The sequence below is a fragment of the Canis lupus genome, chromosome 5 (genome assembly GCF_003254725.2).
Source record: "Canis lupus dingo isolate Sandy chromosome 5, ASM325472v2, whole genome shotgun sequence".
Classification (NCBI taxonomy): Eukaryota; Metazoa; Chordata; class Mammalia; order Carnivora; family Canidae; genus Canis; species Canis lupus.
The window spans coordinates 24,835,063-24,841,062 of NC_064247.1; the positions used below are offsets into that span (position 1 = coordinate 24,835,063).

Here is a 6,000-nt window from a genome sequence, read left to right on the forward strand (position 1 = left end):
CTTCTATGGTGACTTCCATACCTATGAACATTCTTCCGGTAGAGATGATCTACCCAGCTATTTGACACATCCTAGACCGCATTTCTGTATCTCACCCACAAAGATTACTCAAGATCCTCATTTACAGATGTCTTCAGAAGGATTGTGAGGATTTAAAAATTTGATGGTCTGGCTCTATTTTAAATACTCTAGGTTATCTACAATTTAAAAGAGTAGTAGGAGAAATTTCTGATACAACACAGAACTCTTCAGTGAAGCAAAAACTATAACCCAAACCTTTTGTAAGTCTTGATTTTCTTTGACTGGGTTTACTTTTGGGCTACATACACATAGTACATGAGTCAATATGAAAGTTAAAGTCCTACATTAGGCATTTTAATACAGGCTTTAAAAATCAATGATGTGCATAATACACATTTTAATTAAAACAACTTTGATAAATGCTTACCATTCTAAGAGAATGTATGATTTAACTTCTTGGATAAAAACAACCGTTTTACGTTTTTTGCTAACTTAAATGGATTCTAAGACCAAAGAAAATTAAAATTAAAGTATCCTACTGGAATGTAGAATCTTCAGAAAATCTGGCTTTTAAATTCTGAAGGGTGGAATATTCTTATTCTAAAGGAAAAAGGAAGAAATGTACTTGTAAATTCATTGCAGAGATCAATTCACACTTAAAATATTTACAATGCCAACCGGTGATGTAAAAAAAAAAGGAGGGGCGCAGAGTTTATGATGTCATCGATATTTGCTAAGCCAAAAAGCAGCTGTGGGATAAATAATTAGTTTCATCATGAATGAAACCTTCAACACACACACACACACACACACACACACACAAACCTTCAAAACACATGGCAGCTTTTTGCCATCTATTTACACAAGAGAAACAGGAGGGAGAATTATAGCAGCTGAAATAAGCTCTTATACCAAGCATTCTAATTAACCAAGTCCTAATGCCAATAATTAAAATGGAAACTACATTTAAAAACTATGTAAAGACCTTTGAATTCTGCAGTTATTAGCTTGAGACTGATTTTTTAAAGAGGTTTAATGAGCTCTTTTTAAGCATTTACCACAATCATCATGCTTTGTACCAAAAAAGCAAAAAAATGAAACAGAACAAATTGTGAATTATTTCACTGGTGTCTAAAATGGCAGAGGGTACACAGACAATATACAAATCATCTAAAATGCAGTTATTTATCCCTCAGAACAGTTGTAACAGCTAACATTTATTTTATAGACACAGAGGATTGGAGTTGGCGCGATTTTCTTTTTTTAAATGTGCCTATCTCCCATTTTACAGCACAGAAACTGATGTAAAATAAGACTTGCTCATGGTCAGCATTAAGTGCGCTACAAGGTTAAAAGCTTCTGGGATGCAAGAACACGCTGTCTTCAGATTCTTTGAATTCAGAGTATTTACTGAGGACTTAGAATGTGAAGTGAGCACACAATTTCAGTTAAAACTCTCTCAGGGTGATAGTGCACATAAGCTGTCATTAGAGACCACTGCAGTAAGCCTTTCTTTAATAGGCCATATCCATGTGAAATCTTGCTGAAAATAAAACCTATGGTCTAACTGCCTGGAAATTCTAGTAAGTTCAGTATGTCCTAGATCACTTTCCTTCTCATCTACTATCAGAATCATAAGGCAAGGCATGCTTGGCAGAGAGCACAAAGAGGAGCAGTACAAATACCTGAAATGGAACTTTTCTTTTTGCTCTATTTTGAAGGATAATCCTTTGATAAGAAACACCCTAATTACTTCATTATACACTTTAGGATAGAGTAATTTTTATTATTTTTAAGACTTATTATAAAATATGAAGTGGAAACTTAACCATCTGGATACTCAAACATATGAACCTCTTCTGAAAATGGTCCCTAAGAGATCTGGATTTGTTGACAGAAGTACAATCTAGAATGGCACTCTAGTGTCATTTGCTTGAGATTGGCAAATTGGAATCTTCCAGCGATGAGTGACAGTTCTCTACATGAACTGTACTGGTTTGGTCTTCAACACCTCTGGAAACTTCCTGTGCTGATTAATAGTGAAAGTACCCACTGGGATTTCAAAGACACGAATGTAAGTGGTGTGCTATTTTTTGGAATTAATTGCTTTTGGAATATTCTGAGTAAGGACTCTGTGGTACTACAAGCATATGGTCATTTTCATATAGTGCTATTTCTGGAAAATCTACATTCTTTCCACCATCAGAATCTGCTTCCTTAAAGATGGCTGGACTATATCAGAAAATGACTGCAGGTTAGTATCTTCTCCTACTTGAGGTAAATTTGCTAAAACCAAAACATCTGCTAATTCCATGTCAGGAATTTGTGCCAAAAGCAACCGAATATTGATTGACATTTCAAATATTACTCTTAAATATCTACTTTCATACAAAATACTATATAAATACTATACTCCAGTATTACCTGATGACTTTTTACCTGAGGAAACCAGGATGGCAGTAGAATAGTGAAGGACCACTTTGGGTATTAATCAAAGGGCAGATCAATTGCTTTTTTAAATGCAGTGAGATGCATTCACTTAAGCACCATTTGTCGGTCCCTGCACTTGTCCTATCTCAGTTCCCTCTCATCAGCAATGATTTAAAGTCTTTTTTTTTTTTTTTAATCTCCTTCTCACTTCCTCTTCAGCAAGCCACTCTGTCCTCTAACTGAGGCCATCAAGTAAAACCCTTCCACTTCTGGCTCCCCTTCACTGGGTATAAACCCAGAGTTTTTCCCACCCAGAGTAAGGATGAGATCTCACTCTCTTACTCAAGGCCAGACCCGTCACAAGTGCTGGTCATCCTGTCTGGAGCTGCCCAGCAGAATTCAGTGTCACTCCCAGGCTCCTGCACACACTTGGTGTAGCAAGCCTCACGTCTCATGCTGTAGATTCACCCTCACACACACAGTCCTTACTCATCACAGCGTTGGCACCTCTCACTGAGCCTAGCAAGCAGAGGTACTCAACAAATATGTGTTGAAATGAAACTACTAACTTTAAGCATGAGTTATTTTCAATAGCTTGAACCAGAACTGGGCTTGTCCCAGATTGTCTGCAGAACAGCATATGATTCCTGCTCCACTTTATTTTCAACCCATAAATGACCCAAAAGCGAGTGACTAGAATTGCCAGATAAAATACAAGTTGCTCCATCAAAACTGATTTTCAAAGGAACAACAAATACTGTTTTGTTTTTTTTTTTTAACTATAAGTATGCCACAAGTAGTGCATGGGGCATGCTTATACTAAAAACAATTATTCACTGTTTATCTGAAATTCCATTTTAACTGGGCAGGCTGTATTTTTACTTGCTAAGTCTGACAATTCTACCAATGACTCCTTAACAATTCTAAAGAATGCTTCTTTAGAGCACTTGGAGATTTGTGTCCCAGCTCTGCAAACTTCTCAGTCGGGCAAGATTTTATGTCTTTTAATGCAGCTGGGTTTCTTTCTGAACATCTCAGTAACACGCTTTAGGAAACGCTGTATATATAATTTACTATATATAAGTTCCATCTATTTTGCTAATTTATAGAGGTTCTTTCAGTATCTACTAATAATTTTAGCAGAAAGAACACTGTAGCATTACTCAAAATCTTCTACAAAGCTGATATTCATAGTTATTACTATGCCTGAGTCAAGTCCTATCTCCATGTGTTAATAATAATTTTTAAAAATTTCGTATTTTCGACTGAGCCAGCAAAACACAATATTGAAAATAAGTCAGATTTTCATTTTGGGATTTCTTTTCATTAGTGGAGCACAGTGAGACACCCTGTCCTCATTCACAGGCTGGGGAGAAGCAGCCTGGCAGGCGGAGGTGGAGCCTGTGATGTAACCGCAGTGGGTCTTTGTTGGAGAAGCCTTCCCTAAATGGGAACATCTGTAAACCCAAGCGCTCGAGCTTCTGTGTGAATGGACTGGAAAGCCGTTAAGAGTTGCCTCTTTTGAGTATCCTGTAAATCTTGGAGGCTTGAAACCTTGGGCAACAGAAGAATTCCTCACGGGCTGTTAAAAGACATACTTGGCTCACTAAGGAAAGAAAAAGCAGGTTTCTTCTGGAAAGGAGTACCATTTTTGAATGCTAAGTGCTGTGCGCGCAGGTCTGCCGATGGCGATGGTGCAGGGGGAGTGAAAGGGACGAGCTTGTTCCCGTCCTCAAAGTTTCTCACCTTAACGTGTTCTCCTCTCAGTGTTCGTGACAACGATGGCTCATTATTTCAGACATTCCCTTCTTTTTCCCACGAAGGCTTTAAGGACCCCCCTAAGGAGAGGGATACCGGAGGGTACCTTCCTCAGAATTTCAACTGGCCTGATCTCAGATTCAACTTGGAGGGACAGGACTAAGTCCGCCGTTAACTGGTAGCTGCCGGGTGTCTGTCACACGATGGTAATGAACTAAGACGTTTATCCCAACACAAGCACAGCACCTGCTCTCCACCATATTGGCAGCTCCAGTTAAGGACGGCTGTCGAGCTACCGGCACCGCACACGCACACTGCAGAGATGCAGAACAATGCCTGGATGCCTGCCCAAAACCGGGCTCTCCAAACGACACGCTCAATTCATGGTACCGTTCCAGAGCTCACTGGGGGTTAGTGGCGTCATTTTCCTAGTTGGTGCGAAAAGAAGCTGAAATTTGGAAGCTTCAGGCACGGGGCTTCTACCTGCCTGCGCTGGGCAGCGGGGCCAACAGGCAGGCACGCGTTAAACTTGATCTGAAGCAAGCGAGCCTGCGAGGCCGGTCCTGAAATATTCATCAGGCGTGTTACCGGACTCGCGGCTTAGAGGCAGGGCAGAAGCACGCCGAGCGGGAGCAGCCCGCGCCCGCGCCCGCGGCGGCAGCACCCTACCCCCCACCCCACACCCCCCACCCCCGCTCCGCTCCCAGCAGCTCCCGGCCCGTCCGCTTCCACCTGAGACGGAAAGACATGTTCTCGCAAGTGAGGAGTTTCCCAGCAGTTCCAGGAGCCCCTCAGACGGCCCCGCGGCGACGGGGGCGCCGCGGACCCCCTGGCCGCCGCCCGCACCACCCCCGGGGTGCAAGCTTCCAAGGCCGCGGCGGGGGCGGGGGCGGGGGCGGGACCCGGGTGGCCCCCCGCCGGGCCCAGGCTGCCGCTGGTGTAGCCTCCCGTGCTCTCTGCCTGGGAGGCCTCGTCGGGAGCCCCTGATCGGTCGCTAGGTGACCTGCGTCTGGGCCGAGCCGCAAACGGCCTCCCGCGCGGCCCCGCGGGTGTCAGGTCTGGGGGGGCGGCGGCGGGGGAGGGTTCCGGGCCGGCTGCCCCCGCAGCCCCTGCACCGAGGCCGGGCGCGCTCTCGTTCCAGCCCTCTCTGGCCACGACCCCGACCTCTCGGCTGCGCCCCAGACGCAGCGCGGCTCGCACGGTCCTTGTCACCACCTCCCCCCTTTCCAAGGGCATGCGTCCCTCGCCCCTCTGCCCCGAGGCGCAGCACTCACCCGACCCCGGCGGCTGCGGGCAGCTCAGCGGGTCCCCGCGCGCGGCGGCCGGGTGTCCATCCCCGCCCTCCGCGGGCGCTGGGGCTGCGCGCTCGGCGGCTGCGCTGGATGCGGTCCGTCCGTCCCCCGCGCCGCGGCTGCACAGGGTGGCCGCGGCTGCCGCACTGGCTGCGGGCGCGGGCGCGGGCGGGGCGGGGGCGGGCCAGGAATCTGGGTCGCGGGGAGCGGAGCGGGCCGGGAGGCACCCGGGCGGCCGGCGGCGGGGAGGCGAGCGCGAGCAGCCCGCGGAGAGCGTGCGGAGGCTTCCCTGGGAGCGCGACGCGGTAGGCGACTGAGCATGCCCAGTGCCCAGCCAGGGGCGCGGGCGCGGGGCGGTGGGGGGGGGGGGGGCGGCTGCGGGGCCCCGGAGCCGGGGCTCAGCCGCGGTCGCCCAGGGGAGGTGGCGCCTGGGCTGAGGCGCGGGGGGCGCGGGGGGCGCGCGGTGCGCGGGGCACCTGTCGGCGCGGGTCCCGGAGAA

General features: G+C 47.5%; 1 protein-coding gene across 2 annotated transcripts in view; it reads right to left on the minus strand.

Moving 5' to 3' along the window:
* Window positions 1-5,639, minus strand: part of ELMOD1 (ELMO domain containing 1) — a 68,129-nt gene extending 62,490 nt beyond the window's left edge. Inside the window, exon 1 of one of the 2 annotated variants that reach the window (XM_049110026.1) lies at window positions 5,484-5,639. The gene's annotated coding sequence lies outside the window, so the exon portion shown is untranslated. Of the gene's footprint in view, window positions 1-560; window positions 599-5,483 lie in introns of those variants that run through there. The other variant, XM_049110027.1, reaches the window with a different exon arrangement.
* Window positions 5,640-6,000: the final 361 nt, after the last annotated feature.